The sequence below is a fragment of the Macaca fascicularis genome, chromosome 3 (genome assembly GCF_037993035.2).
Source record: "Macaca fascicularis isolate 582-1 chromosome 3, T2T-MFA8v1.1".
Classification (NCBI taxonomy): domain Eukaryota; kingdom Metazoa; phylum Chordata; class Mammalia; order Primates; family Cercopithecidae; genus Macaca; species Macaca fascicularis.
In genome coordinates, this window is record NC_088377.1 from 123,297,988 (window position 1) to 123,311,584 (window position 13,597).

The window sequence follows — 13,597 nt, forward strand, 5'->3', positions numbered from 1 at the left end:
GTCAATGTGAAAATCCACAATAAAATACTGGCAAACTGAAGCCAGCAGCACACCAAAAACCTTATCCACTATGATCAAGTTGGCTTCATCCCCGGGATGCAAGGCTGGTTCAACATACACAAATCAATAAACGTAATCCAGCATATAAACAGAACCAAAGGAAAAAAACCACATGATTTTCTCAATAGATGCAGAAAAGGCCTTCGACAAAATTCAACAGCCCTTCATGCTAAAAACTCTCAATGAATTTGGTATTGATGGGAAGTATCTCAAAATAATAAGAGCTCTTTATGACAAACCCACAGGCAATATCATACTGAATGGGCAAAATCTGGAAGCATTCCCTTTGAAAACTGGCATAAGACAGGGATGCCCTCTCTCACCACTCCTATTCAACATACTGTTGGAAGTTCTGGCCAGGGCAATCAGGCAAGAGAAAGAAATAAAGGGTATTCAATTAGGAAAAAAGGAAGTCAAATTGTCCCTGTTTGCAGATGACCTGATTGTATATTTAGAAAGCCCTATCGTCTCAGCCCAATATGTCCTTAGGCTGATAAGCAACTTCAGCATAGTCTCAGGATACAAAATCAATGTGCAAAAATCACAAGCATTCCTATACACCAATAACAGACAAACAGAGAGCCAAATCATGAGTGAACTCCCATTCACAATTGCTTCAAAGAGAACAAAATGCCTAGAAATCCAACTTACAAGGGATGTGAAGGACCTCTTCAAGGAGAACTACAAACCACTGCTCAACGAACTAAAAGAGAACAGAAACAAATGGAAGAACATTCTATGCTTATGGATAGGAAGAATCAATATTGCGAAAATGCCCATATTTCCCAAGGTAATTTAGAGATTCAATGCCATCCCCATCAAGCTACCAATGACTTTCTTCACAGAATTGGAAAAAACTACTTTAAAGTACATATGGAACAAAAAAAGAGCCTGCATTGCCAAGACAATCCTAAGCCAAAAGAACAAAGCTGGAGACATCATGCTACCTGACTTCAAACTATACTACAAGGCTACAGTAACCAAAACAGCATGGTACTGGTACCAAAACAGAAATATAGACTAGTGGAAAGGAATAGAGCCCTCGGAAATAAAACCACACATCTACAACCATCTGATCTTTGACAAACCTGACAAAAACAAGAAATGGGGAAAGGATTCCCTATTTAATAAATGGTGCTGGGAAAACTGGCTAGCCATATGTAGAAAGCTGAAACTGAATCCCTTCCCTACACCTTATACAAAAATTAATTCAAGTTGGATTAAAGACTTAAATGTTAGATATAAAACCATAAAAACCCTAGAAGAAAACCTAGGCAATACCATTCAGGACATAGGCATGGGCAACAAATTCATGACTAAAACACCAAAAGCAATGGCAACAAAATCCAAAATTGACAAATGGGATCTAATTAAAGAAAAGAGCTTCTGCACAGCAAAAGAAACTATCATCAGAGTGAATAGGCAACCTACAGAATGGGAGAAAATTTTTACAATCTACCCATCTGACAAAGGGCTAATATCCAGAATCTACAAAGAACTTAAACAAATTTACACGAAAAATCAAACAACCCCATCAAAAAGTGGGCAAAGGATATGAACAGACACTTCTCAAAAGAAGACATTTATGCAGCCAACAGACACATGAAAAAATGCTCACCATCACTGGTCATCAAAGAAATGCAAATCAAAACCACAATGAGATACCATCTCACACCAGTTACAATGATGATCATTAAAAAGTCAGGAAACAACAGATGCTAGAGAGGATGTGGAGAAACAGGAACACTTTTACACTGTTGGTGGGACTGTAAACTAGTTCAACCAACTGTGGAAGACAGTGTGGCGATTCCTCAAGGATCTAGAACTAGAAATACCATTTGACCTCGCCATCCCATTACTGGGCATATACTCAAAGGATTATAAATCACACTGCTATAAAGACACATGCACACGTATGTTTATTTCGGCACTATTCACAATAGCAAAGTGAACTGGAACCAACCCAAATGTCCATCGATGATAGACTGGATTAAGAAAATGTGGCATATATACACCATGGAATACTATGCAGCCATAAAAAAGGATGAGTTCATGTCCTTTGTAGGGACATGGATAAAGCTGGAAACCATCATTCTCAGCAAACTATTTCAAGGAGAGAAACCCAAACACTGCACGTTCTCACTCATAGGTGGGAATTGAAAAATGAGAATACTTGGACACAGGGTGGGGAACATCACACACTGGGGCCTGTCGTGGGGTGGGTGGAGCAGGGAGGGACTGCATTAGGAGATATACCTAATGTAAATGACTGGTTAACGGGTGCAACACACCAACATGGCACATGTATACATATGAAACCTGCACGTTGTGCACATGTACCCTAGAACTTAAAGTATAATAATAAAAAATAAAATAAAATTTAAAACAACGACAACAATAAAAAGATATTCCATGCCAATGGACACTGAAAGCAAGCAGGAGTAGCTATTTTTATATCAGACAAAACAGACTGGAAAGCAACAACAGTTAAAAAAGACAGAGACATTACATCATGACAAAAGGCCTTGTTCAACAGGAAAATATCACAATCCTAAATACATATGCACCTAACACTAGAGCTCCCTAATTTATAAAACAAGTACTGCTAGACTTTAGAAATGAGATAAACAGCAACACAATAATAGTGGCGGACTTTAATACTCCACTGACGGCACTAGACAAGTCATCAAGACAGAAAGTCAACAGAGAAACAATGGACTTAAACTATACCCCGGAACAAATTGACCTAACAGATATTCACAGAACATTTTGCCAACAACTACAGACTATACATTCTATTCACCAGCACACGGATCCTTCTCCAAGACAGACCACGACAGGACACAAAACAAGTCTCAACGAATTTAAGAAAATCGAAATTATAGCAAGTACTCTCTCACACTATAGTGGAATAAAATTGGAAATCAACTCCAAAAGGAACCCTCAAAACCATGCAAATACATGTAAATTAACCTACTGCTGAATGATCATTCGATCAACAATGAAATCAAGGTAGAAATTTAAAAATCCTTTGAACTGAATGATAAAAGTGACACAACATATAAAAACTTCTGTGATAAAGCAAAAGTGGTGCTAAAAAGAAAGTTCACAGCAATGAATGCCTATATCCAAAAAGTCTGAAAGAGCATAAATAGACGATCTAAGGTTACACCTTAAGTTACTAGAGAAACAAGAACAAACCAAACCCAAACCCAGAAGAAGAAACAACAAGGATCAGAACAGAACTAAATGAAATTGAGACAAAGAAAGAAAGAAACAAAAAACACAAAAGATAAATGAAACAGAAAGCTCGTTCTTTGAAAAAGAAACAAAATCGATAGGCCATTAGTTAGATTAACCAAGCAAGAAGAGAGAAGATCCAAATAAGCTCTCTTAGAAATGAAATGGAGATATTACAACTGATACCACAGAAACACAAAAGATCATTCAAGGCTACTATGAACCCCTTTACGTGCACAAACTAGAAAATCTAGAGGAAATGGGTAAATTCCTGAAAACATAAAACCCTCCTAGATTAAACCAGGAAGAAATAGAAACTCTGAACAGACCAACAACAAGCAGCAAGACTGAAACGGTAATTAAAACTGCCAACAAAAAAAACGTCCAGGACCAGATGGATTCACAGCTAAATTCTATCCAATATTCAAAGAAGAACTGGTACCAATCCTATTGACACTACCCCACAATACAGAGAAAGAGGAAACCCTCCCTAATTCATTCTATGAAGACCGTATCACCCTAATACTAAAACCAGTAAATAATATAACAGAAAAAAGAAAGAAAGAAAGAAAGAAAGAAAGAAAGAAAGAAAGAAAGAAAGAAAGAAAGAAAGAAAGAAAGAAAGAAAGAAAGAAAGAAAAGAAAAGAAAACTACAGGCCAATATCCCTGGTGAACATAGATGCAAAAATCCTCAACAAAATACCAGCTAACCGAATCCAACAGCACATCAAAAAGATAACACATCATTATCAAGTGGGTTTCATGCTAGGGATGCAGGGATCGTTTAACATACACAAGTCAATAAATGTGACGTACCATATAAACAATTAAAAACAAAAAATCACATAATCATCTCAATAGACACAGAAAAGGCATTTGACAAAATCCAGTGTTCCTTTATAATTAAAACACTCAGCAAAATTGGCATAGAAAGGAGATGCCTTAAGGTAATAAAAGCCATCTATGACAAACCTACAGCCAACATTATACTGAATGGGGAAAAGTTGAAAGCATTTCCCCTGAGAACTGGAACAAGACAAGGATGCCCAGTCTCACTACTACTGTTCAACATAGTACTGGAAGTCCTAGCCAGAGCAATCAGACAAGATAAGGAAATAAAGGGCATCAAATCAGTAAAGAGGAAGTCAAACTGTTGCTGTTTGCTGATGATATGCTCGTATACCAAAAAAACCCTGAAGATTCATCCAAAAAGCTCCTAGAATTGGCAAATGAATTCAGTAAAGTTTCAGGATACAAAATTGATGTACACAAATCGGTAGCATTGCTACACACTAACAGCAACCAAGCTGAAAATCAAATCAATAACTCAACCCCTTTTACTATGTCTGCAAAAAAAAAAAAAAAAAAAACTTAGGAATATACCTAAGGAAGTGAAAGACATCTACAAGAAAAACTACAAAACACTGCTGAAAGAAATCATAGATGACACAAACAAATGGAAACACATCTCATGCTCATGGATGGCTAGAGTCAATACTGTGAAAATCATCATACTGCCAAAAGCAATCTACAGATTCAATGCAATTCCTATCAAAATATCACCATTCTTTGCAGAGCTAGGGAAAACAATCCTAAAATTCATATGAAACCAAAAAAGAACACACATAGCCAAATCAAGACTAAGCAAAAACAAAAACAAAAAAACCCAAAACCCACAAATCTGGATGTATCACATCACCCAACTTCGAACTAAACTATAAGGCTATAGTTACTGAAACAGCATAGTACTGGTATAAAAATAGGCACATAGACCAATGAAACAGAATACAGAACCCAGAAATAAAGCCAAATACTTACAGCCAAATGATCTTTGACAAAGCAAACAAAAACATAAAGTGGGGAAAGGACACCCTATTCAACAAATGGTGCTGAGGTGATTGGCAAACCACATGTATAAGAATGAAACTGGATCCTCATCTCTCACCTTACACAAAAATGAACTCAAGATTAGATCAAAGACTTAAATCTTTTAAGACCTGAAGCCATAAAAGTCCTAGAAGATATTATCAGAAAAACCCTTCTAGACATTGGCTTAGGCAAAGACTTCATGACCACGAACCCAAAAACAAATTCAACAAAAACAAAGACAAATAGATGGGACTTAATTAAACTAAAAAGCTTCTGCACAGCAAAGGAAATAATCAGTAAACAGACAACCCACAGAGTGGGAGAAAATCTTAGTAAACTATGCATCTGACAAAGGTCTAACATCCAGAATCTATAAAAAACCCAAACAAATCAGCAAGAAAAAAGCAAAACAAACAATCCCATCAAAAAGTGGGCTAAGGACATGAATAGACAATTCCCAAAAGAAGATATAAAAATGTCCAACAGACATATGAAAATATGTTCAACATAACTAATTATCAGGGAAATGCAAACCAAAACCACAATGCGATACCATCTTACTCCTGCAAGAATCACCATAATCAAAAAATCAAAAAATAATAGATGTTGGCATCAATGTGGTAAAAAGATCAAACTTTTACACTGCTGCTAGGAATGTAAACTAGTATAACCACTATGGAAAATGATGTGAAGATTCCTTAAGGAACCAAATATCTACCATTTGACCCAGCAATCCCACTACTGGGTATCTACCCAAAAAAAAAAAAGAAGTCATACAAAAAAAAGACACTTGAACACACGTTTATAGCAACACAATTTGTAACTGCAAAAATACAGAATCAGCCCAAATGCCCATCAATCAACAAGTGGATAAAGAAAATGTGGTATGTATAATACATATACAAATACACACACACACACCATGGACTACTATTCAGCCATGCAAAATAACCAAATAATGGCATTCACAGCAACCTGGATGGAGTTGGAGACCATTATTCTAAGTAAAGTAACTCAGGAATGGAAAACCAAACATTGTATGTTGTCACTCATAAATGGGAACTAAGCTATGAGGATGCAAAGGCATAGAATGATACAATGGACTTTGGGAACTTGAAGTAAAGGGTGGGAAAGGGTGAGGGATAAATGACTACACATTGGGTACTGTGTACACTGCTTGGGTGAGGGGTGCACCCAAATCTCAAAAATTATTACCAAAAAACATGTCCATGTAATCCAACACCACCTGTTCCCCAAAAACCTATTGAAATAAAAAAAGGAAAAGAAAAAATAACTCAAAATGGATCAAAGACCTAAATATAAGACCTAAAACTATAAAATTCTTAGAACACTGAACAAAAGAGCTTCATGACATTATATTTGGCAATTATTTCTTGGATGTGACAACAAAGGCAGTCACTGAAAGAAAATACTGGCAAATTAGACTTCACGAAAAATTTTTAAATTTGTACATCAGAAGACCATATCAACAGTAAAAGGCCAGCCACAGAATGGGTGAAAATATAGGCAAATCATATATCTGATAAGAGATTAGTATCCAAAATATATAGAAAATTCCTGAAACTCAACCAAAAGAAAAACCTGATTCAACAATGTGCAAAAGACTCAAATAGAGACACACAAATGGCCAATAAACAGAGGAAAAGATAAACATCTCCAATCATTAGCAAAACAAATCAAAACTACAATGAGATGCTACCTTATACCCACAAGAATGGCTACCATCAAAATTCAGAAAATAAGTGTTGAAGAGAATGTGGAGAAACTGCAACCCTTGCACACTATTGGTTTGAAAGTAAAATGTTATTTCTGCTATGGAAAACAGGATGAAAATTCCTCAAAAAATTAAAAATAGAATTACAACATGATCCAGCAATTCCACTTCTGGATATATACCCCTTGAGAGCAGAGTTTCAAGAAAGTATTTGTACACTCATGTTCATTGGAGCAGTATTCACAAGAGTTAAAATGTGAAGCAAACCAAGTGTTCACCAAGGATGAACGAACAAGCAAAATGTGGTATTTACATACAATGGAATATTATTCAGCCTTAAAAAGTAAGGAAATTCTGATATATGCTACAAAATGAATGAATCTTGAGGACATTTTGCTAAATGAAATAAGCCAATCACAAAAGAACAAATAATGTACAATTCCACTTACATGAAGTACTTTAAAGTAGTGAAAATCAGAGAGAGAGAATTTTGGTTTCCAGGGCCTGTGGAAAGGTGAGAATGGAAAGCTGTTGTTTAAATGGATATACAGCTTCAGTTTTACAAAATAAAGAGTTCTGGAGATAAACAGCGATGATGGTTGCACAACAATATAAACGTAGTACCACTGATCTGTAAACTTAAAAATGATTATGATGGTAAAGTTTATACGTATTTTACCACAATTTTAAAAAGCTTGAGAAAAAAGGTATCAATGATAATGATGTTGATTTCCTCTGAATTAACCTGTATGTAAAGTAATCCCAGCTAAAACACAGGAAGATTTTTAAAAATTATATAACTTGGCAAAAAGTATTCTAAAACTTCAGACCAATAAACAAGTGGGTGTAACTGGAAAATTCTGGAAAGGGGCACTGTGGGAAGGGGTGTACTAATCTGATCCGATCAATTTTAAGTTATAAAAAAGATTTTCAAAAAGTAATGTGGCAAAAATTATTCTAAATGTTATCTGGAAAAATAGGTGAGTATAACTGGAAAACCCTTGAAAGGGGAACTGAGGGAGAGGAAGAGACGAAGTTTACTACATATAAAAATATATTACCTTAAAGAATGTAATAAAAACAATGATATTTATGCTGAACAGGCTCTGAGTCTGCTTTTAAAAAATCCATTTGTTAATACTAAAGACAATGTGCTGAGAAACTGTTCTCTCCATCAAACTGTCAAAAACTATGTTGTTTGAAATTTTATAAAGTGAGAATGGAACATCCCACTCTTGCACTGATGGTAGATCATTATGAAACAGAAGCAGCCTCAATTTGCAACTCAGAGCTTCAGAGAAGGGGTTTCCAGACACAACATTCCACATGTATCTCGATTTTGTAGTCTCCAGGGAATCAGAACCCTGAGTCAGCTTCTCAGCCCAGGCCTGATGTTTATTAACCCTTGACACACTGTCTTGCTGTGCTTTAAGCTTATCAAATATTGTTGCATTTAAACTTTGTCCAAACTCCACCCCTCTCCAAAATCCTATAATAACCCTGGTTCATTCTTTAGTGAAAAGGTGGCATTTCTTCTGCTGTGCAAGTCTCCCTCACTGCAGCAAGCTAATTAACCTTTGTCAGCCTACAGATGTCTCCCTGGTGGTCTTTACCAGATAAATCTTATAAAGGGACTTTATCAGGTTGAAATAAAGAGTCTATGAAAAACAAAAGTTTATGTGGAAATTTAAAACATAATAGCATTTCAAATCAAGAAAAAGGTGGCTTATTGAAAAACGGTATTGAATTAATTAATCTTTTGGGAAAAAACAAAACCAGCTGGATCCTTAACTTTCTGGTAACAATTTCAAAAGTTTCTAAGATTTCAGTATTTTAGAAAATGGAATTAAAACAAAACTGGAAGAAAATATATTTTTGCATTTTTGTATTACGAACTGAGATCTCCCCCAAACTCGGAGGCTGTGACTATTAAAAAACTATGAGTTTATCCACTGGATAAATTTCTGGCAATGAAGTCGCTAGTTAAAGGGCATATTTCTTTATGAAATTTTTTTTTTTAATGTGCAGCAAAAAGAACCAAAAAGTATCATAAATAATAAATATAAAAAATTAACCAAATATAAAAACAGTAAAAGATTCACAGTAAAAAATGGTCAACGATGTTCAAATTTCACTCACATAATCAAATGAAGAGATACTATTTTTAACCTAACATATTGGCAAAACTTTTAAAGTTTATTATCAGCTATTATTGACACAGATATAAGAAAACTGGCAGTCCTATATTCTTTCTCATAATACACACTTTTACTGTCTTTTGGAAGGGCATTTCACAACATCTTTTAAAATTTTTAATTATGGATTGATACATCACTTCATGATCAGAAATTTATTTTACAGATACAATCACAGAAGTCAGCCAAGATGCTCAAGACAGCCATAACCATAAAAGGATGTTTGTCTGTTGATGAGGAACCAGTTTAAAAGAAAAAAAAGATATAGCCATAGCATAGAATACTTGTAGCTGTTAAAAATGATCTAGGCCGGGCGCGGTGGCTCACGCCTGTAATCCCAGCACTTTGGGAGGCCGAGGCGGGCGGATCACGAGGTCAGGAGATCGAGACCATCCTGGCTAACACAGTGAAACCCCGTCTCTACTAAAAATGCAAAAAATTAGCCGGGCGAGGCGGCGGGCGCCTGTAGTCCCAGCTACTCGGGAGGCTGAGGCAAGAGAATGGCGTGAACCCGGGAGGCGGAGCTTGCAGTGAGCCGAGATCGTGCCATTGCACTCCAGCCTGGGCGACTAAGCGAGACTCTGTCACAAAAAAAAAAAAAAAAGATCTACATGTGCTGATAAGCAAAATCTTTGTGCTTTTGAAAAAGGTTACTTTTTGTTGTTAATAAGGTATACTGGGTATTTTTTCTAAACATTAGAAAATGTAAAGAAAACAAAAGGAACAAACCTGAACAAATGAAAGAAAACCGTAGACAGAAAAGAATAAATTTTCTTTACCATCTCTACCACTATCTCTCCCCAAAAGTAACTGCTTTCATATCGCTGGGTAATGCCTATATCATCACATATGCATGTTCAGCTTTTACTTTACATCAGAGATCACACTTATCCATTAGTCTGTGCTTTATCCCTTCACTTACTTTTTCCATAACATAATGTCATTCATTTTAACAACTGTGTAAGATAAAAGGTTTATTTGTTTAAAACAATATACCGAAATCTTTTCTAGTATGATCTCACTTGGCTTTTTAAATGTTTCTGTATATATTTAAAAATCTGTTAAGATACATATACATATGATATTTAACAAGAGCTATCTCTGGGAACTAGCACTGGGTGGCACGAGCAAGGAAGCACAATTTTTTAATTTTATAACCTTTTGACATTTTAATTTTGCATCAGGTACACATATTACTTTTCTGATAAAATTAAAGGAGGCTATTTTTATCTACAGAGTGAAATAATATGATAAAAATGAAAGTTCACTAATTTCTCTACACTTGTTAAACAAAATGATCTCTTGATCCTTTCAGACTTCTCCAAGTTTCAGATTCATGTACACAAATGCCTGCTAAACACTTCCACCTGGACCTGAGGCAGCTCTAATTCAACACCTCCAAAGTGACTCATCATCTTCCTCTGCTCATTTTACCTTAATTACTGGTAATTACCTAAATTACTCATCAATGGGTTCCTATTTCACTCAGAGTCACAGGATTATCTAAACTAGAAAGTACAGAGATATTCTTAATGCTTCCCTTATCTTCACCCCAAATCTAATTACCAAGTCTTGCCAACATTATTTCCTAAATATTATTCTAATCCATTGTCTCCTCTCCATTTCTAGTATTTATCCTATTTCAGACTCTCCTCTCTCCCCCAGGCTATTACAATATCTAACCGGACTCAGGTGCTATCCCTCTTTAACTGACATCAGAGCTGGGTAACTCTCACCAGAATGAGCTCTCTAAAATGAAAAGCTGACCATGTCACTCCATGAATCCTTTCACAGAACTCCACTGCCTACAAGACAAAAAAAAACTAAACATTTCTAATTAACATGATATATATAAAGGCTATGATCTAGAGCCTGTCCAGGTTTCCAGCCTCATCTTTTCCTATTCTGTGCATTACAATTAATGTCTACTTCAGCAATCCTGAACTATCTACAGTTCCTGAAAGATTCCCAATACGGTCAGCTCCTCTATTCCTACTGTCTTCCCTGACTACAACACTTGCTTTCCACCAACCTCTGTAAATCCCATCAAACTAAGGTTTCTTAACCTTGGCGCTACTGACATCAAGAGCTGGATAACTCTGTTGTGGAAGCTGTCCTGTTGAATGTAGGATGTTTAGCAGCATCCTGGGCCTTTACTCACTAGATGCCAGTAGCATTCCCCCTAGTTGTGACAAAAATGTCTCTAGACATTGCTAAATGTTTCCTGGGGAAGAAAACAGGCCCAGGTAACAACTTCTCCATTAATTTGTTAAAACTGTTTCTCATATTTACATAAAAGATCTCCCCCGTCTCTACTAAAAATACAAAAAAAAAAAAAAAAAAAATTAGCCGGGCGCGGTGGCGGGCACCTATAGTTCCAGCTACTGGGGAGGCTGAGGCAGGAGAATGGCGTGAACCCGGAAGGCGGAGCTTGCAGTGGGCTGAGATCGCACTACTGCACTCCAGCCTGGGCGACAGAGGGAGACTCTGTCTCAAAAAAAAAAAAAAAAAAAATCTCAAGAAGAATAGAGATAAGACTACTTTTAACACTAATTGCCTTTGAGGAAGACAACTGGGTAACTGGAGTGGGATGAAAAAAACTTACTTTTCAAAACATTCACTGTGTGTTTTTAGTCTTGTACCTCTTCTAACTTCTCCAGTGCTATCACCCTGGTCTGTGCAACCGCTCTGTCTTTTAACTACTGCAACAACATGCTAACCAACTTTCCCCTTCCTTTAGCCTTTCCTTCTTAGGCCCATTTTTACCTGTAGCCACAGTGATCCTTTTAAAACTGAAATCGGATCACGTCACTCATTTGCTCAAAAACCTCCCATCTTCCTAATCTCAGACCACCAAAACCTTACAACGATCTTCCCACAATCTGCATCCTACTCCACCCCTTTCTTTCTGATCTCTTCTCCCTAGTATTTGGTGTTTCTGTAGGTCAAAAAATGAACAAACAGCGGCCATTTCATAGACTGAACCTAATACTAACTGCTTGCCATTCCTCAGACGTGCCAGGGTCTTTGCACTTACTGTTCTCTGCTGAGAACACGCACCCAGATGCTCATATGGCTCACTCTCCAACTCCTTCAGGTCTTCACTTTTCAGGAGTCTTCACTGGCCCACCCTATGCTTACCCACAGCACCTATTAATATCTAATATTATTTTACTTATCCATCTTGTTTACTGTGTCTTTTCCATCTTGATCAGTGGTTCTGAAACCTGAGTCTGCATCACAATTATTTGGAAGGCTAGTTAAATAAAGAGTTCTGGGATGGAGCCTGAAAATTTCAGTTTCTAACAACTTCCCAGGTGATGCTGATGCTGCAGATCCAGGGACCACATTTTTAGAACCTGTTTCAGAATGTAAGCTCCATGAGGACAGAGATTTTTGTCTATCCACTGTTTTATCTCTAGGACGTGGCACATAGTAAGCACTTGCTGTGGTCTGAATGCTTGCCTCCTCCAAAACTCATGTTGAACCTTAATCACCAGTGTTGCAGTACTGAAAGCTGGAGTCTTTAAATGGTGACTGGGTCCTAAGGGTTCAGCCCTCATGAACGAGTTATCATGGGAAAGGAACTGGTAGCTTTATAAGAAAAGAGAGTTCTGGGCTAGCATGCTTGGACCCCTCACCATGTGGTGCCCTGTGCTACCTCAGGACTGTGCAGAGTCCATACCAGCAAGGCCCTCACCAGATGTGGCCCCCTGAACCAAGACTTTTCAGCCTTCATAACTGTAAGGAATAAATTTCTTTTCTTTATAGATTACCCAGTTTCAGATATTCTGCTATTAAGACATCACTGATATATGTAAATAAATATAAGTGTCCCATCCTGTTTCCACGGTAGCCTCTGACTCAGCCTATGATGCTAAACATTTACTGAACACTGTAAAAGAAACCGTGTAACTGTTACAGGTTAAACTGTGTTCCCCCAAAAGATAGGTTGAAGTCCTAATTCCAGTACCTCTGCATGTGACCTTCTTTCTTTTTTTTTTTCAAAAACAGGGTCTTTGCAGATGTAATAAGTTAAGATGAGGTGATTAGGGTGGATCTTAATCCAATACGACTAGTATCCTTCTAACAAGTGGAGCACACCATATGAAGACAGAGCCACACAGGGATTATGTCGTGATAAGAATCAGAGACTGGAGTGATATAGCTGCAAGCCAAAAAATGCCAAGGATTGGCAGTAACACAAGGTAAGACGCATGGAACAGACTGTCCCCTCGAACCTTGAGAGAGCATAGCCTTACCTACAACTTGACTTCAGACATCTTGCCTCCAGAACTGAGACAATAAATCTGTTGTTTTAAATCACCCAGTTTGTCGTATTTTGTTACCAAGGCCCTAGAAAACTAATACAATGACCAAGAATGCAAATAACTATGCCAAGCTGTATTTAATTTCAAGTTCTGCCTATTATCCAACATCTACCCATTTAAATGTGCTTTAATATACAGGTTTCCCATTCCAGAATCTCCCTAGTGT

The 13,597-nt window shown here is 36.9% G+C and overlaps 1 protein-coding gene across 4 annotated transcripts in view; it reads right to left on the bottom strand.

The window, feature by feature from the left end:
- Window positions 1-13,597, bottom strand: part of C1GALT1 (core 1 synthase, glycoprotein-N-acetylgalactosamine 3-beta-galactosyltransferase 1) — an 85,965-nt gene that overhangs the window by 69,714 nt on the left and 2,654 nt on the right. The window contains exon 2 of one of the 4 annotated variants that reach the window (XM_045388839.3): window positions 7,355-7,409. The exons of the other annotated variants lie outside the window; for them this stretch is intronic. The gene's annotated coding sequence lies outside the window, so the exon portion shown is untranslated. The remainder of the gene's footprint in view (window positions 1-7,354; window positions 7,410-13,597) is intronic. 4 annotated transcript variants of the gene reach the window in all.